Source organism: Nuphar pumila, chromosome 7 (assembly GCF_984573655.1).
Source record: "Nuphar pumila chromosome 7, dmNupPumi1.hap1.1, whole genome shotgun sequence".
Taxonomy (NCBI): Eukaryota; Viridiplantae; Streptophyta; class Magnoliopsida; order Nymphaeales; family Nymphaeaceae; genus Nuphar; species Nuphar pumila.
This window is the reverse complement of record NC_143255.1, coordinates 5,776,689-5,801,894: the sequence shown is the minus strand read 5'-3', so window position 1 is coordinate 5,801,894 and position 25,206 is coordinate 5,776,689. Positions and strand designations below refer to the sequence as shown.

Below are 25,206 nucleotides of genomic sequence, written 5' to 3'. Positions count from 1 at the left end.
TGCTTGATGTTAATTAGCCTGACGATATATCATGCAAGGTCTCACCGTATGGTTGATCACTCGAAATAGACCTAGTTAAGCCTTTAGGAAAATACTATTATAACCATCTATTGTACTAGATGAATAAAAAACTTAAGAGAAACATTGTATTAGAATATTAGAATAAATTATATTATATAAATAAACATAATAATATAGACATGTAGATTGATAATGTTTACAAATGTCAATGCATATGAACATACATATGAATAAAAATGCATATAAAGAGTCATTGATTGACCAGATAATTTAAATCAAAGAGTTGACTCTCTAAAATGCATATAAGATACATGTGTTTATGTAATACACACTAGAAAGATCGTGAGAATTAACCTATTCCTCTTTATGAAAATGCAAGAATGTATAACACTACAACAAACCAGCGGATTAGCGATGACCTAAATTCATCGTTAATCCGTTGCTAAACAACTTAGCGACGGATTAGCGTCGGCTTAGCGACAGATATCTTTCATCGCGAATTTTTCCACGCTAATAAGCGACGACATATATCCATCGCCCATTCTGTCGCTAAGTAGCGACATACAGTATCAGTCACCAGTTCTGTCGCTAAATTACGACGGAATAACGAATGACAAAATTCATTGCAAGGTCGTCGTCACTAAACGACAACTTCAGTTTAGCGACAGATTTATAGTCGTCGCTAAATTCAACGCCCATAGTAATTAGCGACAGATATATCCATCACTAATCTGTGGCAAAAAAATAAAAATAAATAAAAATAAATTATTTGAAAATTAAATATCGAGAAAAAATTTCTCGTGATACAATTTATATTTCCTGTACAATTTATATTTCCTGTGAATAAAAAACAAAATACATGTCAAAATACATATAAAAGAAAATTGAAACAATTAATTGATCCACCATAGAATTCGCAAGTTCTAATTATTTACAATTTAACATTTACATTTTTGAAACAAAAAAAAGGTAGAACAAATTCAACACATAAATCTAATCATTGCCAAGATTTTGTGTATCCTCTTGTTCAGTGTCTCGATTTGCGCCTTCAACTCCACTACGCTGATTATTGCCAGCAACCTACACAAGAAAAGAAATGTCAATATTGATGAACAAAATATATTGAAATATAGCCTACTCTATATGTGATTCTATCATGCACATATGTGTTCTAAGGTAGTAAAAAAACCATATACATGATTCTATCATACTCATATGTGTTATAAAGCAGTAAAAAAACTTCATATGTGATTCTATCATACTCATATGTGTTCTAAGGCAGTAAAAAACTGTATATGTGACTCTACCATGCTCATATGTGCTCTAAGGCAGTCAAAAAGTTGTATATGTGATTCTACCATGCTCATATGTGTTCTAAGGTAGGCAAAAAGTTGTATATGTGATTTTATCTTGCTCATATGTACTCTAAGACAGTAAAAAAACTGTATAAGAAAACATATATCTTTCAAATGGGTACATCCACCGATATTGCACATGACCACCAACCCTTAGTTCATATGGCAAATGTATGATCAAATGTTCCATAACATCAAAAAATGCTGGCAAAAAAATCTTTTATAGTAGACAAACAGTAGTAATGACAGAGTCGTCGAGATTTTTTACATCAGATACTATGACTTCCGATGCGCACAATATTCTAAAAAATCCGCTCAACTCAGACAATATCACCCATATAGGTTTGTCTAACATATCATGGAATGTTAGGGGTATCAATCATTGCATAAAGATATGACAATCATGGCTCTTCAACCCATATAACTGTCTACCGTCAATCTTCACAGCCCAAGCAATGTTAGAGACATATCTATCTAGAAATCTCAACTGCCTCAACCATTGACATATCTGATTTATTTGATCAGTTCCAAGCACGTACATTGCCTTTGGTTTCAGTATTTTGCCATTATACTCTTTGAGTTCCAATTCTGGTCTTTTACATATTACTTTTAAATCCATACGGTCCTTCGGATTATCATTTGTTTTCCCTTTAACATTCATTATTATATTGAACACATTATCAAACACATTTTTCTCTATATGCATCACATCCAAATTTTGTCGTATCAATAGGGTCGACCAATATGGTAGTTCCCAAAAAATAGATTTCTTTATCCAATTGTGATCCTTCTCAAATCCAAGGAAGGGTGTCAGACTACGGGCATCTGTTAATACATCTAGAAAGTATCGCAATTTTCTTAAAATCTCTATGCCAGATAATCTTGTGGGTGAACCTTTCATTTCAGTTGTGCCTGCTCGAAATGCTGGGTAGAAATCGACGATGACACTCAAACCAGCAAGCCTTCCTTCTATGTGTCAATCTAAAAGTTTTTGTATCCTCCATGCAGTACGAACATGCCAACCTCCCATGTGTGCTCCAACCAGATAACATATCATATGCAGGAAAGTCACTGATTGTGTATAGAACAACGACCTTCATATTGAAAAATTGTTTTTTGTGTGTATCATACATGATAACACCGTCATCCCACAATACTTTTAGTTCATTATTCAATGACCTTAAATATACATCAAGATTTTGGTTAGGTGAGGTCGGACTAGGGATCAATAGAGACAAGAAAAGATTTGGTGCTTCATACGCAAGCTTTGTGGAAGGTTGTATGGAGTTACAAATACTAACCAACATGAGTATGGAGTTGATCTATCCCCAAATGGATTAAATTCATGTGTACATAGACCGAGTCTAACATTTCTCACTTTCATTACGAAGTTCTGATGAGTATGAACAAAGTGCTTCCAAGCTTCGGCGTCAACATGATGCGTGATCTTGTCTTCATTATGTCGAACTTTATTTGCATGTCATATCATGTATTTAGTTGTCTTTAAAGACATATACAATCGTTGCAATCTAAAAGTGATAGGAAAGTAGCGGAGCGACTTGTATGAAACTTCTTTTGATCTTATGTTACCATTGCCTCTTGTCTTTGGCTTGAACCGAGGATGCCCACATGACGGGCATGATATGTTATTTTTTTATCCTTAAAATACAACATACAGTGATTTGGACAAACATTTATCTTTTTATACCCCATACCTAGAGTGTTGACCATAACTTTCGCACGATAGAAATTTTGTGGTAATTTCTCATCTTTGGGCAACATACTCTTCACAATCATGCACAAACGGTCAAAACATGATTGACTCAAATTATACTCGGACTTCAAATTCATTAGTTGAAGAATTGCACACAAGATAGTTGACTCTTGCAACCGTTCTAAAGTGGCTCATCAACATCTTTAAGTAAATCATAAAATCTACTAGCTGCATCGTTTGATGATTCTTCATCTACTGCAGTTCTTACATCACTAGGACCCATAGCAGAACTGAGTTATGTTCCTGTAATATCAAATATCAAATCCATATACGGATTATCGTGCACCACATTCACCCGTGCATCAAAATTGTTTCTAAATTCTTCTCCATGAGACATCCAATTCTGATAATCACTCACAAAACCCTTCATGTATAGGTGATGTCTAACGCCATGAGGTTCTACAAATCGATTATTCTTACAAATCTTGCATGGACACCTAATCCGACCAGTGGGATACACTGTACTGACACTTGCAGTTGCAAATTCAATAAAACTTTTAACACCATCCATATATTCATGCGATAACTTATTGTCAACTATCCTACGATACATCCATTCACGGTTTGCAGTCATTTTGTCGTATGATGTTACGAAATGTATCCTAACCAGTTAAAAGAGATCCATCAGAATGCTATGATGAAGAAAATATTAAATTTATCATGCAATATATGATGTCATACAATCACAAGAATTATGATGCATGCATTGATAACTTAATATTTTCATGTACAAACTATTCATAACGTAATACATTAATTTGAAGCATACTTTCATTATACAATTTCATATGGAAGTCATAATTAAATTGAAAGTAACTACATACAAGTATGAATACAATCACATTAAACATTGCAATATATGGAAATAATTCATATAAAAAAATGTCAAACATGTACCTGCAACAAACACACTTCAATATCTCGCTAACTACTACCATGCCTAGCATGAAATCCGTACTCGAAAAATAAAAACACTTCTATTCTCGTACATTAAAATCATGCTCAGCATGATCTCCAAACTCCAACAAAGCAGTCCTAGATATCAACAACTAAGTGAGTGTGTGAACAATAAAGTGTTGCATCCAATAAATTAAATAACATGTGTTGTGCTTGCATCACTTATTCATCACGGGTATTTACCCGATTTGTATTGTTTTTGTCACTTACTTAATACGAGTGGCGGGGCACAAGCGGGTTCCGTTGAAAAATCTGTAAGAGACACTATGTTTAAATAAAGTCACTCCTTGCCGAAAAAGCAGAGGGGCGACCCCTTGCCCGAATAAAAAAATGACAGGGGGGCAACCCCCTGCCCGAATAAAAAAACAAGGCATGGGGGCGACCCTTGCCGGAAAAAAACAAACGAGGCAGGGGTCGCCCCCCTGCCGGAAAAAAAAGAGGCAGGGGGCGCCCCCCTGCCCGAATAAAAAAATGAGGCACGAGGGCGACCCCTTGCCGAAAAGAAAACCATGCAGGGGTCGCCTCCCCTGCTGGAAAAAAAAAGTGGCAACGAGGCAGGGCGTCGACCACCTACCTGGAAAAAAAATGAGTGGCAGGAGGGCGACCCCCTGCCGAAAAAGCAAGGAGGCAACCCCTTGTCTGAATAAAACAATGAGGCAAAGGGGTCGACCCCCTGCCGAAAAAAACAAAAAGCGGCAGGGGGTGACCCCCTGCCCGAATAAAAAAATGAGGCATGGGTGCGACCCTCTGCCGAAAAAAAAACCATGCAGGGGTCGCCCTCCTGCCGGAAAACAAAAAGTGGCAACGAGGCAGGGGGGCCGACCCCCTACTGAAAAAAAAAACGAGTGGCAAGAGGGTGACCCACTGCCGGAAAAGGGGGGGGGGACCCCTGCTCGAATAAAACAATGAGGCAGGGGGGTCGACCCTCTGCCCGAATAATTAAACAACGAGGCAGAGGGGTCGACCCTCTGCCGAAAAAAACAAAACGTGACAGAGGGTCGCCCCCCCGCAGGAAAAAACAAATGAGGCAAGGGGTCGCCCCCAGTCAAAAAAAACAAAATAGGTAGGGGGGTCGACCCCCTGCCAGAAAAAACAAAATGTAGGGCAGACGCCCCCCCTGCCGCAGGTAAAAAAAAACTGGGATTTACCTGCGGGGGGCGACAGACGGCGGACCAGGGGGCGATAGGCCGGGCGGCAGAACGGGGAGCAACGGGAGGTGGCCGGCGAGCCGAGGAGTGCTTTGGGCGGCGACCGGTAGGCCGGAGAGTGCGTCGGGCAACAGAGAGTTGCGTCGGTTGGAAGAGACGAAACAAGAAAGAGGAAAAGGGGCTCCGATTAGGGATTTACGCAAAAAGTAGCGACGACTTAATTCCGTCGCAACTCCATCGTAAATTTATATGATCCCGTAGCGACGAAATATTTTTGTCGCTAATTTCGTCTCTATGTAGCGACAGAAAAATATCCATCGCTAAATCTGTCACTAATCCTCGCGTGTGTTGCTACAAAAATGGGTCGTCGCTAATCCGCCGCTACTTAGCGATGGATGTAGTGATGGAAAAACGTCCGTCGCTACATCCGTCAATATTACAAATCTTAGCGACAAATAAGATTCATCGCTACATTCGTCGCAAAGTGGCGACGGAAAAAATATGTCGCTAATATCAGTCGCTAATTGATATTTTTCTTGTGGTGTAATATGGTCATGAGAATTCATCTATTGGTTACATAAATGCATGAATGCGTATCATAGTCATGAAATCAATTTGTTTGTGTTTTTATGAAAGAATGAATGTGAATGTCATGTATTGACTTGTCATACGAACTGGTTATTCTTTTATGAAAGAATGAATGTGAATGTCATAAATGATTATATATGTATATGTTTTGTTTACTTGAAAAACATGCATATATAATATATGCTAGAATGGTCAAATGGGATTTGACCTATTTGCTACATATAATTTGTGAATGCATATGTTATGATTGTGAGAGACTCACTTGTTTAAAAAATATGTGTGTGTTTCACCTTGGATATGATCAATGAGACATAACCTGCTTTCTTTATTTTATTATATGTATGACCGATTTGATTGTTTATTCATTTATAAAAATGAATGCAATGAGAATGAACGTGGATTATCTTGACCCTTATTTTATAAAATGATGAGAATCATATTATGATTGTGCTAATACAAACTCTATTGTATTCTTCAAGTTCAGTTTGGGTATATCCTAGGGATGCATTGTATTAATCCTTACAAATATTATTTTAAAGGACTCAGATGAAGGACGAAATACTATGCTCTGGAGAGACACTCTTAACTATTAAGATCACTTGGAAATCTAGACTTTAGTTTAAATATATATGTATATACCATCATTTGGAAATGGGTACCAGCTTAACTTAAAGCAATTGAAATTATGTACCATCAACACCTCAATTCCATACATGTTTCAATAGGCACAAAGACGCTCAAATGGGCATCCGGTAGGCATAGTGCATATGGGCTTATATTCCAATTACGATTTTTGAACCTTGAATGCCGTGATAGTGGGGTGAGTTTGGCATGGCAGGGCTCATTAAGTGACCTGATTCATGATGAGGGTTTTCTTTGGTCATATATATATATATATATATATATATATATATATATATATATATATATATATATATATATATATATATAGAGAGAGAGAGAGAGAGAGAGAGAGAGAGAGAGAGAGAGAGAGAGATCGCTGCAAACTGATCCACATCCAACCCATTTTCAGTTAAGATCACCCAAACGGGAGAAATACCGATAATGTGGCTTCGTATAAAAACACAAAACTAAGGTAGCAAAATAAAAGGGGACGACTAGCACTTTGAAAAAATAGAAAAAGGCAGAAATTTTTAAAGGGGGGTGAGAGAACAAGGGAATTTGATCAAGTTAAGCCTCTCCCTGCAAAAGGAATACTCAACGGATTAAATAACAAAAAAAAAATTGAAGGAGAAAAAATGGAGATGCGGGGTATCGAACCCCGTACCTCTCGCATGCAAAGCGAGCGCTCTACCATGTGAGCTACATCCCCATCTGATGGTCAGCTTGAGTAAAGAAATTTTAATTTCTAACAAAGAAAACCTCTACCGGCACAACTGCTGAAAGTGTTTCCATGCTCTCTATGCATAAAGTGCTTTAGTAGAGCTGGTTCAGGGTCCAGTCTGTGCCTCACATTCTAAGGTTGACAATTCAGGTCTACCTGATCTGAACCGGACCTAGGACTATATAGCCAAACCTTATCCAAATTTATTAAAATCTGGGACTTGGCTTAACTTTAATTGAGTTGTAAGACTGTCAATGGATTGGGTTTGTCCATTGTTAAAATTCATGACTTGTGAATGTTGTGAAGTTGACGGGACATCACAAGTTTGAAACCCATGGGTGGCATCCTTAATTTGCTGCAAGGTCGAAGCTGGGTCAGTGTACTCCTCGGTGGGCAGGCGAGACCTTAAGAGTTTTACCAATCTAAGGCCAGCCAAGGTGCGGTCCGTGATGGGGTTTTTCCTTGGATTATCCAAAACAAATATTGTTAAAATTGAACCTTGGCCAAAATCTGCCGTTTAAAAAAAAAATACTGAAGACAAATCAGCCCTTTTCAAAAGTCGGGTGATTTTAGATCCAATGAGCAGAATCAGTTCGAACCGACTTTACCGTAATATCGTCAGTATCGTTGCGAGTTGTCCTGAATCGTATTTTATATATGAAACCAAGATGATTTGGCTTATTTTTAAATAATTTTAAATTATTTTAAAGTATTTTTTAATATTATTTTAGTTTTTTGATATGTGTCACTTGCCGGTTAAAAAATGACCGATTCAGTTCAAAGGGTTCAAAATTGGAATTGGCTGGAGTTAGGCAGAGGTTTCGAACCTACAACGCACCCAACACAAGGTGACGTGCACTAGCCGCTCCTATCAGACAACCGGAGCCCCTGTTGGTCTGTTCTCGAGCTTGGGTTAGGCAGACCCTGACCCATGTGGCAGAGGGATTCGATCCTGAGCCTTCAGGACCCGGCTTACCACATGGGATACCTTGTTGGTTTGGTTCACGCACAATTTTGATACACGAGACATGTCCTAACTCACTTGCCAACAGAGAATGTTAAGATGCGGAGTTACTGAACCTTTACAAAAACAAAAAAACAAAAAGGCTGGAAAAATCTACAGGGTTATGCTTTGTTCCCATCGACCCCTATCACCACCATTGGTACACATCCATCTTCCGTTGAGTTCCACAGCAGGCGGTCAGGCTGGCCTCTCTGAGATTTATAGCCCACCGCCTAGGATCTCAAATGAAAAAAAATATAACACTTGAATGAACACTTAATGTAAAAACCATTTAACTTCTCGCAAGTACGACCCAATTTGAAACTTGGAGATGTAAATTTTTTATTTTTATTTATCTTAGAAAGCTTCTATAAACCAATGAACCTAGATTTCATTTTGAAATCTTATAATAAAAAATCATAGCCTCTAAGCAAATTAACTCTAACCAATAGGAATTAACCTTGCATCCATCAACCAATGATTATGCCATGCAACATTTTCATCCCATCAAATTTAAGCTGTTGTACAAACATTGGATTTGTACATTTGAATCTTAAATCAATAAGATTAATACTCACTTCTTCAGAATTTACAAACAAGGATTCACTTAGTTTATTCACCTATCACTACAAGTAAAACACATTTTAGCTACGAAAATTTGTCATTAATTTTTTTTATCGTAAATTTATGATGGATTAGCGAGAGAAAACTATTCATCGCTAAAATGCAAAATATTTGCATGATTAGTGACAAAAATTTCTGTCGCTAGTTAACGACAGATTCGTGAAAAAAAAATTATTTCTCAAACTCCGTGGCTACATAGCTATGGATTTTTTTTCACCACAATTAGCTATGTTGGAAAACCTTAGTGAGAAAAATCTCACGACCAATTAGCTATGTTGGAAAATGTCAGGAAAATATCAGCATATATAAAAGTATAAAATATATATAAAGTTTTATAACAACATATGAATACCGTGAAAATGTTGTGTTTAGTTTGCCGAATATATCATCCTTTGAATATACAACAACAACAACAACAACTACGCCTTCATCCCAAAACAATTAGGGTCAGCGATATGAACCAAAAAAGAAAATCATTTTGGGTCTTCCACATGAATCCTTTTCCTCCAATCATTTCTATCCAATGCCATGTCCTCGGTGAGGTTCAAAGCATTCATATCATTTCCGATCATCTCCATCCAAGTCTTCCTAGGCCTACCCCGACCTCTTTTAACTAATCTATTTTCCCATTTCTCCAACCTTCTAACTGGAGCATCATTAGGCCTTCGCCGAATATGTCCAAACCACCGTAAACGATTCTCTCGCATCTTATTTTCAATGGGTGCAACACCTACCTTCTTACGTATCTCCTCGTTCCGAATCTTATCTCTTATCGTATTTCCACACATCCATCTAAGCATCCGCATCTCAGCTACACTCATTTTTTGAATATGATGTCTCTTGGCAGCCCAACATTCCGTACCATATAGTAAAGCGGGTCTAATAGTCGTCCTATAAAACTTTCCCTTCAACCGCAATGGCATTCTACGATCGCACAGCACTCCAGTTGCACTTTTCCATTTCATCCACCCAACCTTTATCCTATGATTTACATCTCCATCAATTTCTCCATACTTTTGAATGATGGATCCCAAATATTTGAAATAATCATTCACCGGTATTTCTTGCTCACCAAGCTTCACTACACTCCCATCCCTACTTTGTTGCTTACTAAACCGACATTCCATATATTCAGTCTTACTCTTACTCACCTTAAAACCTCTAGCTTCCAATGTCTGTCTCCATAAGTCTAACTTAGCATTAACCTCAGCTCTAGACTCATCAATCAAAACAATATCATCAGCAAACAACATACACCACGGTACATTTTCTTGAATTGATCTCGTAAGCTCATCCATCACTATCGCAAAAAGGAAAGGGCTTAAAGCAGATCCTTGATGTAACCCAACCGTTATCGGAAAATTGGTTGTCACCCCTCCACAAGTGCGGACATTGGTTACTACTCCTTCATACATATCTTTAATTATACTAATGTACTTGAGAGAAACACCTTTCTTCATCATTGTCCACCAGAGAACGTCCCTAGGTACTCTATCGTATGCCTTCTCTAAATCAATAAAAACCATATGCAAATCTTTATTTCTCTCTCTATATCTTTCAATAAGTTGTTTAAGAAGATGTATAGCTTCCATAGTAGATCTACCAAGCATAAAACCAAATTGATTCTCCGATATCGTGACAACCTTCCTCAACCTAGACTCAATCACCCTCTCCCAAAGTTTCATAGTATGACTCATGAGTTTTATACCACGATAGTTTGTGCAATCTTGTATATCACCCTTATTCTTATATAAAGGCACCAAAGTACTCTTCCTCCACTCATTAGGCATCTTATTTGTTCGCCAAATCAAGTTAAAAAGATTTGTCAACCATTCTAAACCTTTCTCTCCCAAGCATTTCCAAGCCTCGATAGGTATACCATCTGAGCCAACTGCCCTTCTTGATTTCATTTTCTTCAAAGCCTCTGCAATTTCATTCTTTTGAATCTTGCGCATAAAGTCACGATTTATCTCATGAAAAGGAATGGAGAAGTCTCCAAGATCTTCAGCATGACTATCATTAAATAGCTTATCAAAATAATCTTTCCATCTCTCCTTAATCTCCTCATCTTTGACTAAAACCCTTTGCGTTTCATCTTTGATACATCTAACCATACCCAAATCCTTCGATTTCCTATCTCTCATCTTTGCAAGCCTATAAATATCCTTCTCGCCTTCTTTGGTATCCAACTTGTCATAAACCTCTTTATATACCTTAGCCCTCGCGTTTCGAACAACCTTTTTAGCTTCCTTCTTTGCTATCATATACTTCTCCAAATTCTCATTATCACGACTCTTACTTAGATTTCTATAACACTCTCTTTTAACCTTAATAGCTAATTTGACATCCTCGTTCCACCATGATGTATCCTTACCTAGTGGTACACCACCGCCTTTAGACTCACCCAATACCTCCTTAGCCACTTTTCTCATGCCACCCGCTATCTTATTCCACATTGATTCTGAATCCTCCTCGAGACACCAATTAGCTTTTTTAACTACCTGCTCTACAAACATTCCTTGTTTAGCTCCTTCAGTGACCATCACTTAATTCTAGGATCTATCCTATGTCTATCCCTTTTGCGGCATTGTCTAATTCTAAGATTTAAAATTAAGACTCTATGTTGTGTAGCTACACTTTCTCCCGGTATAACCTTACAATCGATGCAACAACCCCTATCTCTCTTTCTAAGTAGGAAAAAATCTATCTGACTCGTATTAACCCCACTTTTAAATGTTACTAGGTGAGACTCTCTCTTCCTAAACCAAGTGTTTGCTACGATCATATCATAGGACAAACAAAAATCTAAAATCCTTTCTCCACTTTCATTTCTTTCTCCTATACCATAGCCTTCATGGATACTCTCAAATCCATCCCTACGAATGCCAACATGTCCATTAAGGTCACCGCCGATGAAAAGCTTTTCTCCATAAGATATCCCTTGTACTACTCCATCTAAATCTTCCCAAAATTGATGCTTAATGGCATCATCTAAACCTACTTGAGGTGCATAAACACTAATAATATTAATAATATCCGTACCTAATACTGATTTAATAAGTAAAATTCTATCACCCTTCCTACGGACCTCAACTACATTATCTATAAACTGACGACTCATAACAATCTCTGCTCCATTCCTATTCCTATTTATTCCTGTATACCAAATCTTATATCCCCAAGGTTCTATCACTTTAGCTTTCTCACCTACCCATTTGGTCTCTTGAAGACATAAAATATCAATCTTTCTCCTACACATAACATCTACTAACTCTACCAACTTACCAGTTAAAGACCCTATGTTCCAAGTGGCTAACCTAATTTTATGGTCTTGGACTAACTTCTTTACCCCCACCCGTCCAACAAAGTGAGGGAACCCTTGCCTATTTGACACCACACCCGGGCGCCGTTGTGACGCGTCGCTTCTGGGCGACAACCTAGCAACCCTTGCCCATTTATAATGCCTCCGGGCCTAGAGAGTACAGCGCGTCGCTCAGTAGGGAACGCCCCAACGAAATTCTCATATTGGTTCATTTTCATAGGATATGACAAAGTTTTTATGCTGGCTGTCACAGGCCTACCGCAACCCTCCTCCTTTATCCGGGCTTGGGACCGGCAGTGTATAACTAAACAGTTATACACAGGCGGAGTTATATCATCCTTTGAATATATTTTAAAAAATATGGACCCAGGAACCTAGGGCACACAAATATGGTGTTTTATGATACATTTATTATAACGATGCAGGTCAATAAACATGATTATATCTCACCGTTATTATCCTATTTTTTTGCCTCTATTGGCTTATAACAGTGAGAATTCTTGCAAACAAGTTGTAAAAAAAAATGACTTTTGTTGAGTAATAACGGCAACATTTATATCTCATCGTTAAAAGGGGAACCAACACCAACTATGAATCTCGCCGAAAATAAAGAACACTAATTGTGGCATGACAATCCTTAACAGCAAAGTTGTTTTAACGGTGGAATGGGATATAATGGTGTGATCACTAACTCACTGCTATATCAGCGACATTCCTATATCGCCGTTATAGGTTATAATGGAAAGAATTGACTCACTGTAATAGGTTATAAATCTGTAAAAAAACAAAAATTAACAGATGTTGCCGGCCATTTGAAATGGACTTCCAATCAAGTCTCTCACATATTGTGTATTATATCATTACTGTTGCTGAATGTTTTCATGTCTTATTGCATTTTTTTCACTGGGATTCCTTACAGACGAGGGAAGCAAACATTACCCCCAACAGTTTGTATAGCGAAGTTCACAGAAGCGGATAGTTTGCAGGTGGGATCACCTACACCCAACCACTTATGGAGCCCAACAGAGAAAGGCATCCTCACACTCGATGAGAGTCAAACTTCGGTTGAAGAGGTCAGCACCTTCATCCAAAAAAAAAAAAGAGTATATTGAATTCACTCCACACCAACCGATTCCAAACGATGCAAGTATTGACCAGTTCCTTTCACGAAAGCAAGAGGAGGACTAGTCGATGGCAACTACAGTTCTTTCTGACCGCAGTAACGTTTGAATTCAGAAAGCTCTAAGACCAAGCCATGTTTTCCCTCTTTGACCATGGTACAACCTCCAGTCAATCTGACTCCGTCAAGAGCCCCTCCCTCTCCCTATAAATGCAACCAAACCTTGAACTCGCTCTATCTTGTCCTGTAAATTCAAATTCTTTGGTACACAAAACTATGGCAACCATGTCTATTATTCTCTCTCTTTCCATTCAATCCCCAAAAGCAAAAATCTCTCACTTCCCTTCCCCTAAACCAATTGTTTATCACAATAGAGGAAGAAGAATATCGGCCATGGCAGCCATGACCACAACGCCTCTCTTATTTACACCAAAATTCAATCTTCTTAGCACCCGTTTAAATGACCAAATGGCCAAATCAGAAGAAAGGAGAGAGAGAGAAAAGGAAGATGAAGCAGACCCACTTGTGCTAGCCAAGCTCTACGAGATGGCAACAGCTGCCTCTGACAGGGCTGAGATGCATTCCAACTTGGCTCAACAGAGAAACAATTGGAACGCACTCTTCCATCACTCTTTAAATTCCCTCATCCTCACTGCTACCATCCTCTCTTCTCTCTCAATCCCTATCCCTTCCACCATCTTGTTCTCTGCATCAACTTTGCTACTCTGCTTGGTGAACAAGATACAGCCTTCTCAGCTTGCTGAGGAGCAAAGGAACGCTGCAAGACTGTTCAAAGATCTCCACTCACATATTGAGAACACACTTCGTGTTCATCCCTCCCTTCGCCCCGACATGAACTCCTTTATCCACGAATGCATGTCAAAAATTCTCGCGATCGATCACGCCTACCCGCTTCCTTTGCTTCCTGGCATGCTCGAAAAGTTTCCGGCGATCGTCGAGCCAGCCGTCTGGTGGCCGAACAAGAAAGAAGAAGGCAAACAAAACTCTAAAACGGTCAAGCAGAACAAGAACGCCGACAATGGCTGGACTCAAGAAACAGAAGAAGAGATGGAAAGGGTAGTGAAGGTCTTGAAGAAGAAGGACATATCAGATTATGTGAGACTGAGCAAGTTGGTGTTGAGGGTGAACAGGTTTCTTGCAGTGGCTGGGCCTGTGCTCACTGCTCTGGGTGCAGTGGGCTCGGTGGTCGGTGGGCCTGGGTTCATGGTGGGTGCCGTCTGTGGCGCGATGGCTGCGTTGGTGAACACGGTAGAGCATGGTGGTCAGGTGGGTATGGTGTTTGAGATGTACAGGAACTGTGGGGGGTTCTACAAATTGACGGAGAGGACTATAGAGATGGCCTTGGAAGAGAGAGAGTGTGGAAGGAGAGAGAACGCAGAGTTGTTGGAGATGAAGGTGGCTCTCCAGCTAGGAAGAAGTCTGTCTTCTCTCAGGAATCTAAAAGACAACAGCGAAGAATTTGCAGGAGAACTCTTCTGATTGTACTTTCATACAAAAATGTTTGTATAAAGAGAAAATACACTTCATTTTTTTCATTCTTTTAAAAAGGCGACTATTGTTGTTTGCATTCATTGAGAAAATACAACTCAATTTACCAAGGGAAACAGGTTGGACTCCGGTCGGATCTATGCATTATTAAGTCTGACTTGATCCGATCTAGAATAATTGGATCCAGGCTCAAATATGGAGTCGGACGGAGATCAGCCAAAACCGAATCTAAATCCAACTTGCTTAAAATCTGACATTTACCTGCATTAAGTTTCGGACTTTAATCTGCTTGGGGCGCAAAATTTCATATTTAGTGCACCCTCTAATTATTAATCGAATCCAATATTGGGTGCAAAATCTAGCTAAATAGATTCAGTCGGATGTTGGAATCCTTACCGTTTCGATACAAATCCATTGTCGGTCTCAGAAATCTACTATCTATAAAACCAATGTTCAGCATCAGTATCGGCCTTAAGCGGATATTTTATTTTCATATAATGATTAATTAAAGATTTCTAAAACAATAATTTAATAGAGTTACAATATTTTTTTTTTTAGTTTAGCAAAGTGGGAAATTTTGGTTTTAGTAAAAACGAATTTTTAGTATGGACTTGGGGTCCATATGGGTTTGGACCCAATGGGTCGACCCAAATTAGTGTTTCTTATGGATTCTAAATAGTTAAAGAATTTTATATTTATTTTTTTATGAGTTTGAAATGTTATATATATATATATATATTAATATTGTTATTGGATTTCATTTTTACAAAATTTAGGTTTTGGGTTTTAGAAGCAAACCGAACTCAAATTGGACCCGAATTAGATCCGATTTGGTTGGGTGCACTTAGAGCTGATATAGAAGATGGGTGCTCGACCCCCTCTTTCCTCTTTTTTTCACTCCCATATCTGACACCCTTCTTTACCCTATTTCTTTTTCCTCTTTGCTATGAGAGAAAGGAAGAACACCTCTCTTTCTTTCTTTCCCATAGCCGACCCCTCTTCTTGGGAAGTGCACTATCAACAACAGCCATTTCAGTCCTTCATTCCCTTAGGGATTGATGCCTCTGGTAAGTTCTTCATCTTTTTTTTTCATTTCCTTCATATCTCTCTTTCTTCCCTAATTAGCCAACCTCCTCCTCATTTTTTTGAGATTTGTGCACAACATTCTAGCATCGAAAATCATGCCCAGCATAGTTTGGATTCATGCCCAACCCCTCCATTGTGGCAGTGTATGTTTTCTTCTCTGTAGAGTTCCTCATAGCTAACCCCCCTTATTTTGTGTTTTTCTTGATATTTGTGCCAATAGTAGCAGCCATCTAGCATTGGGATTCATGCAAACCTTGGTGGTCATGTGTGAAGGATACCTATCTGTTGAGAACCAGCGTCAGCTCTATCAATTTTGCAGATTTTCTAATTCGGGAAAATTGCCCAACCATAGTTGTCCATTTTGTGTGGAGGCGCCTTTCGATCACAACCTTGATTTGTGTGCAGCTCTGTAGCATCTTTGTCAGCATAGAAATGCTATAGATGAACCTCTTATGCTTCATACTTGGGTTTCTTGGTGTTTACATGAGCGCATCAAGTGTTCGATCATTTGTCAATCATTGTACTTTTTTGGATTGCAAAACCCCTTAGATTTTTTAGTTTCGCTAGATTATTTTACCGAATCTTCGAGGGTATAAACCCTTAACTAAATCATTTGTCAATCATGTACTCTTTATTGCGTAATTGGGAATTTCTTGTAGCATAGTTTCTAATTTCGCCTAAATAGGTTGTATACATGTCTATTAGTTAGGATTTGTTAATTTTAAATTCATTAACATTTCTAATATACATTTAAAATTGTTTAGATAGTGTATAGTTTTTTTTACATGTTATGTATTTTAAAATTTTAGTTTTGCCTTGTGAATTGTATCGCACGCTAAGTATTCGCTAAAATGCCTAAGAGAGAAAATTTTTAGATTTTAATGTGATATTGGACATGCTTCAAAACCAGTTTTTAAGTGATGATTATGTGTCAAAGCTCAATTTCTAAGTAGTGTTGGTGCACATTTATGTTATGGTTTTAATTATGCCATTATATGTGAATGCGTATAGTTAATTAGGTTAACATGCACATCGTATTTTTAGTTTTAAATAAGTGCTCATGCATTGTCGATACCCGCATTCGAATATAGATATATGCATATATTAATTCAAATTTTAGACGTATATAAAATGCTTAACTGTTTGTACTATTAGTCTATATAAATTATCATGCATGTAATGCAAAAATGTGATACTTACGCTAAGTGTTAAAGTGGCTATAAGTCAATGCGCATTTGAAAAAGATATAATGCTTATGAAATCAGATAAATTACCCATGATATGTATGTATGATGCAATACATCGTATAAATAGTGAAAGAAGTTCAGAGATCATGCAGAACATGATTTGAATGTATAGGAATTGAAATATTTTTTTTGTTATGGTATGAAGATCATGCTTGACATAACTTTAGATTAGCAAAAATATGAATTGTTTTTGCAGGTGCATATTGTAAATGTATAATTGAAATGAATGCCTAATTGAAATGAATGCATAAATGAAATGAATATATTGCTGAAATGAATATGTGTGAAGCATGTCGTGCATGTTAGAAATATATCATGTATAAAAATATGTTATCAATCATGTATGAGAGTATGTTATGGATGAGTTCGACCTAAGGATATGAATGAGTGAATCATGCATAAGAGCATGAGAGGGTTATCATGTGAGATAATAGTACTAAAAATGTAACCTATGATCTTAATGAAAGATAACCTTGTGCTCACGAGTCCTTATGAGGTGCCGATAAAATCAACCATTTTGCGATGGTTGGGTCTATCCCAATCTCAACGAGCGGCTGAGTCTATCTCAATCTCTTGTCTTCCTTAAAGAGAAAAAGACAATACAGGCTTTGTGGGACATTGAGAGTTTATAGAAGGCTTGTGACACCTCTTGTTCCTATCCCACGAAGGTTATGAAACAGACTTGAATCCTAGGTGATAGTACCACAGCTCTGCAGAGTTAGGGATGCATGCATGATATTATCCTAACGATATATCAGACAAGGTTGCACCACATGGTTGATCGCTTGGGATAGACTTAGTTAAGCCTTCAAAAAAATATTGTTCTACCATCTATTATACCAAATATGTCAAAAACTTACATGAAAAATAATGTATTAGATTATTAGTGTCATGGGCCTAGTTTTTAATAGGCCAATACGGTGTAACAGTCCTTCCTTATCGTCGTAAGCCTTCCTGTCACATAGTCACGAGCATAGAATCTTTCACAAACCTGCGATGGTGCCATACTGCCCAGTCACGTCAGCCTAACGGCCAAAGGTCGTGCACCAACACTTTTTCATGTGTTGAATAATTTTTATTGGCCCTATGCACCACCTCATGCGTAGCTGCCTAGCAGAAGCTGATCAAATGCATTTTCAAATACGAATTTCATCTAGTCCATGACACTTACTGCATAGTTGTCCCATACCAGCTATCACTTCTAAAAAGCGCATAACTTGCCTTAACCTTGCATACCATGGAGCGTACTATGACTTCATGCACATGCTACAACAAAACCTTGCCACTGAAAGAACAAGACTTTGTGGCCCTCAGTGCGAAGACTAGTTGATGATTGAACACAATAGTGAAGAGCACCACCCAGACTCATTCGTCGGCACCTAGGCATTCACTTACTTAGCTCTGAGTCACCATACTCAGTTGGAATCACCTAACGTGATCCCTGAAAGAATTAGCCATAACCTACATGCACCCATGTGGATCTAACCGCTATGCATGGAAAACTCTGGCAAGTTGAGAAGTCCTTAACCAAATCTCCAAAGACAACATCCTTTAATCTGTTGGCATTGCTTAATCAAACAATGCTCCATGTTTGTACCACCATACAACGATGCACTAACGACAATATCGTTGCCTATCGCGTGTCATGCTACCACCGCACGTCATCGATCAAGCCAACGCACACCACACATTTCTACACTCGATGCATTTTCCACTCAGTAGAGCTTCACACTGCAATTGCTTCATTCTAAAGGATCGGTCTAGGATAATTAGAATCACTTATGTTATATATATAAACATAAAGATGTAGACATGTAGATTGATAATGATTACAAATGTTAATGCATATGAGCATACATATGAATAAAAATACATGTAAAGAGTCATGTGATTGACCAGATGATTTAAGTCAAAAAGTTAACTGAAATGCATATAAGATGCATGTGTGTATGTAATACACACTAGAAATATTGTGAGAATTAACCTGATCCTCTTTATCAAAATGCAAGAATGCATAATTTGGTCATGAGAATTGACTTATTGCTTATATAAATGCATGAATGCATATCATAGCCATGAAATTAACTTGTTTATATTTTTATGAAAGAATGAATGTCAATGTCATGTATTGACTTGTCATATGATTGAATTGGTTATTTTTTTATGAAAGAATGAATGTGAATGTCATAAATGGTTATAGACATATGTCTTGTTTACTTGAAAAACATGCACGTATAATATATGCTGGAATGGTCAAATGAGATTTGACTTGATTGCTATATATAATTTGTGAATGCATATGTTATGATTATGAGGGACTCATATTTCTGACTTGTTTGAAAAATATGTGTGTGTGTTTCACGTTGGATATGGTCAATGAGACTTGACCTACTTTATTTATGTAATCATATGTGTGACCTGTTTGATTGTCTATTCATTTATGAAAATGAATATAATGAAAATGAATGCAATGAGAATGAATGTTTTGAATGTGGATTACTTTGACCCTTATTTTATAAATGATGAGAATCACATTATGATTGTACTAATGCAAATTGTATTATATTTTTCAAGTTCAATTTGGGTATCCTACAAACATATTGTATTAACGCCCAAATAAATTACAAATATCATTTTGGAGGACTGAGACAAAGGATGGGACACTATACTCTTGAGAGACACTCTTACCTACTACGATCTGTTGGAGATCTAGACTTTAGTTTATTTTAAAGACTTGTAAAGACATTAAACATTTCTGTTATTTTAAATGAAATTAAACATTTTGCTTATGTCATGTTTCAAATCTCAATCTTATTACAAACTCCTCATGTCTTAACCTTTAAATATATTTCATTTTTTGCATTTATTATATGATTTTTGGTAGTATAATAAACTCAATCAAGTTGTGTATATGGATGATTTTGTATTGTACCTGACATTGAAAGGCTAATATATGCTCGCGCTTTCACTCAACAGACCATCCAATATTTGGAATGATTGAAACATGGCTCTAAATGAGCTTGTTGACGCATTACTTTTTTAAAGTTATGTTTAATTTTTCACAAATAAAAAATTCACTGTGATTGCACTTGATCACGCAAAACCCAGTTATCCAGATGAAAACTAGGTTTTGGGTGTCATGAAAATGGTATCTAAAGTGTGCAATGTGATTTCACCTGGTCTGCTATCTCAGATTCTCCTTTCTTTAGCTGGCCAACAAGCAATTGACTCAAGCACTAGAGGGACCCAACATAAGGAGGGCCAATCAGGTAAAGTGTGAAATGTGATTGCGTCTGATCTATCGTCTCAAATTCTCTCTTCTTTAGCGGGAAAAAATTCACTTGACTCAAGAACTGTACACCTTCCTCAAGTCAACTAAAATGAGGTTGAGTTGTTTGGATTAGTTGATGTCCATCTATGAATAGAGGGACAGGGTTGCAGAAGAGGTTGGACAATCACATGCGATAGTTAAAGCAAGTTGCCCCAGAACTACCCTTCTTTTAGAGGCGTCAACATCTCTGAGATGGAAGGGCGCTGTGGGGAACTAGGGACCAAACACAAATATCACCACACTTGGTCTTGCCTAGTGTATTAAATCCCCTTTTACTTTTTATGTTTCCTTTATTTTTCTCATGGACATGGTTGGCCTGGATGCTTTAAAGGATAAATATTTGATATTGTCTATTGTATGTACAATCTAATTGAACCATCATATGTGCAAGTTGTATCCATACAATTGTTCGCTAGGGATCACTTGTTGATTTTTGAAGCCCTTCCAATGCAAATTTAATGTTGCAAAAACATAATCCAAATAGATCGGTAACATGATGGTGAAGATGCTTATTGTAATACCTGACAATTTTTCAAAAATTTTGCTCAAATATAAATATCAATTGTAATGGATATTTTTAATGACCCATTTTATGATTTTTGAATACACGGTTGTGACTGCATCAAAATTTTAAAAAGAACGCAAGTGATTTCATTGAAAACAAAGCTTGTATGTTCTCAAAATTCACCTGACAAGTTCAAAGGTAAAATGGTCATTTTATAAATATCATAAAAATTTATGACTAAAAGGTCACACCTATCCATCCACCTATTGACTAAGAGTAGTATGGGGTGACACATATTTAATACATACCAAACCACAGAAAATAGTGCATTGAGTCAACGAAGAAATAATCAACTTTATTAATCAATAGAATAAATGTCATAGGTATAAATAATAAAATAATCTATCACACAAAGGCACTCTATCAAGAACTCAGAACACGTCACGCAAACTCACATGTTCCATGTAGCAAGTTACCTCATCACTAAGCTCCCGATCCTCAAAAATATTTTTGAAAGACAAAGTAAGAACCAAAGTCCTTTGTACGAATTATTTTAAAAATCCAAATAGAAAGGAAACAACATAAATCAAATTCATGCATAATTTTAGAGAAATATAACAACAATAATTTCCAAAATCAACTTACCATTCAAACATTTAAAACAAGTATTATGCAAAACCGAATAAGCATGAATGCATGAACTAATGCAGAACAATAAAGATGCATGATTCAATGTGCATGCATGAATAACTTATTAAGTTATTTATCAAAGTTTCTTTTATATGCATGTCCCTATTAAATGCACACAATATTTTAGTTTTCACTTTTCCTTAAACCTACAGATACTCAAAACGAGCACAACAATTTCCAAAATCCAAGTTAGGTTTCCAATTGTAGCTTAATAAACAATTTGTATTTTATTACTGAGTTGCATACTTGGTCCTCGACCGATATCAAGATTCCTTACCTTTCATCAGAATATTAGGAATCACCACCTAATGTCAGGACATCAATAAAAATTCTCAACCATTGATGTCACTTTCTTGGTATACCAATAATTATACCTGAGTCAACAACAACACCCCCAGGCAAAGTGACTGAAATCTCTCTAAAACCATGGTCAGAAAGTGAACCACCACATCGAGTTTAGGGGCATAATCACATACAAAATTTTATTATCCTCACGATTTCTCCAAAACTATCATCCAAGATCTCCACACTGTGGAAGAGACATCTTAGAAGAAATTAATTACATTGTTTGGTATCTTTTACCTTTTTAAACAAATTTTAAGTTCTTTACACAAGAATCATTTTGCAAATCCACATGCAAAACCCAACTTGGGCCCTGACCCGCCATATTTTTAACAGTGAAATTAATTTTGGAAAGTCAATAATTTCATAAACACATTTTGCAACGCATAAATTTAAATTATCTTTAGAGCAACACATGTTCCTGACCTAATGGCCTGCAGTGGTTCACATCTGACCACAAAAGTATCTTAAAGAGGTTTATGCATCTAATGTAAAATTTTAGTGAACATGCAACACACTTGTTTCATAACATGTCCACAATGCATATTCAATCACACAATAAGAATGCACAAAAAAATCAATTTGCATACGCATACGAACAAATGTTTGCATAACACATTAATATAATCCAATTCATGAATAAACTCACAAATATGCACATGATCACATTTATGCAAACATCACAGATTTTTCATGCATATGACATGCATATTTACATCATAACAATTAAATGTATAACATGCACAATTAATATTCAAAACACGTATATGGCACCCTGCAATCCATATGATTCAAATTCTAACATAGGTCCATTATTAAGAAAAACATATATGAAATCTGATTCATATATATATATATATATATATATATATATATATATATATATATATATATATATATATATATATATATATATATATATATATATATATATTGTATCATACAGTACCATATTTTTGTGCTAAAGCAAGCAATGGCATGTTGTGCTGCCAAAAGTGCGCAATAATGTGTTGTGAACAACACTATATGGCTGCCCAAAAGGTGCAGCTTGCCAAATTCATAACAGCAAAATAGTTTGATATACATAATCAACAAGACAGATTGTTGTAACAGCAAAATGATTTGATATACATAATAACAAAACAGATTTTTGATATGTATAACAGTAAGACAGATTTTTATAACAACAAAATGATTTGATATACATAACAAAACAGATTTTTATAACAGCAAAATGATTTGATATACATAACAACAATTTTTATTTTATATCTATCACATGGTTCTAATCTGGACACCATAGTGGCATGACACTGTTTTGTTTTTAATGGCAGTCACGTAGTAGTGTCAGAACAAAGTTTCATAAAGTGAAAATTCAACTGATGACAAGCGGCCAAAAACCAGCCTATAATATGATCGAAAAAGAACATGCTCAACAACAGTTCACGATGTGGTATAATCAATCTGATTTTCTGTCAGAAAAGTAAATTTTGATAACAATCCACATATAGGTGTCAAACAGATTTTATGATGTGAAATCAACTGATTCAAATCTGGTTAGCATAATAGCATGTCACAAATCCATCAACTGTCATTAGATCTGCATGCATGGGGACACTTGGCAGATCAAGGCCAGATTTGCATACATATAGATATGTTGCAAATTTGCATACACAACTATGTGCTGCAGAGAACCATAACATCCATTGACAACATAGGCTAAGTGCATGAACTTATATAAATTTCTTTTTATGTCAAAAAGATAACATAACCAGTATATGCCAATTTCACATGAGAAAAAAAATATTAACACATGTAACTGAATCTACATCATATATATATATATATATATATATATATATATATAACCATGAGATTCAATAATATGCCTATGCAATGATCACTAAGTCTGATAGGTTTGAATATGTTTACATGCATCTGTACCTTTTTTTTTCGAATATAAGTATTAAAACCTAGCCTATGTCAAAACCAACAAAGCAAAAATTTATATATATATACATATATATATATATATATATTCAACATAAAAACAAGAATTAGGTGAAGGAAATCAACATTATATACATAAACTCAGGAATACTGCATATTAAACCCATGATTAAACATAGAAATTGTTGGTAAGATTACCTCAACCAAGAATTACAAATTTGTGATTCAAAACATAAGTTTAAACATGATTTCAGAAATTAAATTTTATTTTTCCCTTGAAAATCTTACATGAATTTGATTTAAACTTGTTTCTCCCAGTTCGAACCTAGAGAGAAACCCGTATCTTAATTTGGAAGAGTAGAAGGATCGAAAAATCGTCGGATTCTTGGTGAGAATGATAGATTCCTCATTTCTTTTTCTTCTTTTTTTTATTTCTTTCTTTTTCCTCTTTCTCTTTTCTCTCTCTCCCACGAGTTGGGCTCCCTCTCTCTCTCTAGAATAATGATTCTAGAGAGAGGGAAAATTCAGCCTCCTTTTTATGTTCTTTCTAGAATATTTTATTTTTTAGTATTCTTTTTGTTTTTTTGTTGTATCTCTAAAATACTCCTCTAGAGGGTGATGCCCCCTCTAGAGCTCTCTATCCCATAGAGGGTAGAGTTCTACCAAAGATAGAACTCTATCTCTCTAACCTCTCCTTATTATTTTTTATTATTGTATTATATATATATATATATATATTAAGGACTTTTCTAGAGGGTGACACCCCTTCTAGAGAATCTATCTAGGTAGAGTTCTACTTCATGTAGAACTCTACCTTATCCAATAAATAAATTCAAAATTTAATTAATTATTATATTTTATTTAATATTTAATTATTAAATAATTTATTTTAAAATTATTTTAGAGGGTGTCGACCCCCTCTAAAAGTCCTCTCATAGTAGAATTCTTACTTAAATTAACCTTAATTAAATTGATTTTAAAGTTTTAAGTTGGTTATACTTGGATTTTGGATCCAAATTCAGATCAAAGATTCAAGATCCAAATTTATATCCAAAATCCATATGGATCCCAACCTGGACCACATCCTAGTTAATATGGGTCCTGAACTGGGTCTAGATCCATATCAACTTAGATCAAACAGATTAGATCCAGTTTGATCCAATCTAGAAAAAATTAAAAATAGTGGTGGATCATTTTTGAAAAATGTAATTTTTGGGCTAACCGTAACAAGATTTCAGAAAAAAAATATACCAATGTTCTCAAAATTATGAGACGCATCTACGATATAT

At 36.3% G+C, this 25,206-nt stretch overlaps 1 non-coding gene and 1 pseudogene across 1 annotated transcript; one reads left to right on the top strand and one right to left on the bottom strand.

Annotated features, from left to right (window-relative positions):
* Positions 1 to 7,103: 7,103 nt before the first annotated feature.
* TRNAA-UGC (transfer RNA alanine (anticodon UGC)) lies at positions 7,104 to 7,176 on the bottom strand. The gene has a single exon. It is a non-coding gene; the product is annotated as a tRNA-Ala (tRNA).
* Positions 7,177 to 13,513: 6,337 nt separating this feature from the next.
* Positions 13,514 to 14,980, top strand: LOC149830978 (putative F-box protein At4g22030 pseudogene; annotated as a pseudogene).
* The last annotated feature ends 10,226 nt before the right edge of the window (positions 14,981 to 25,206 follow it).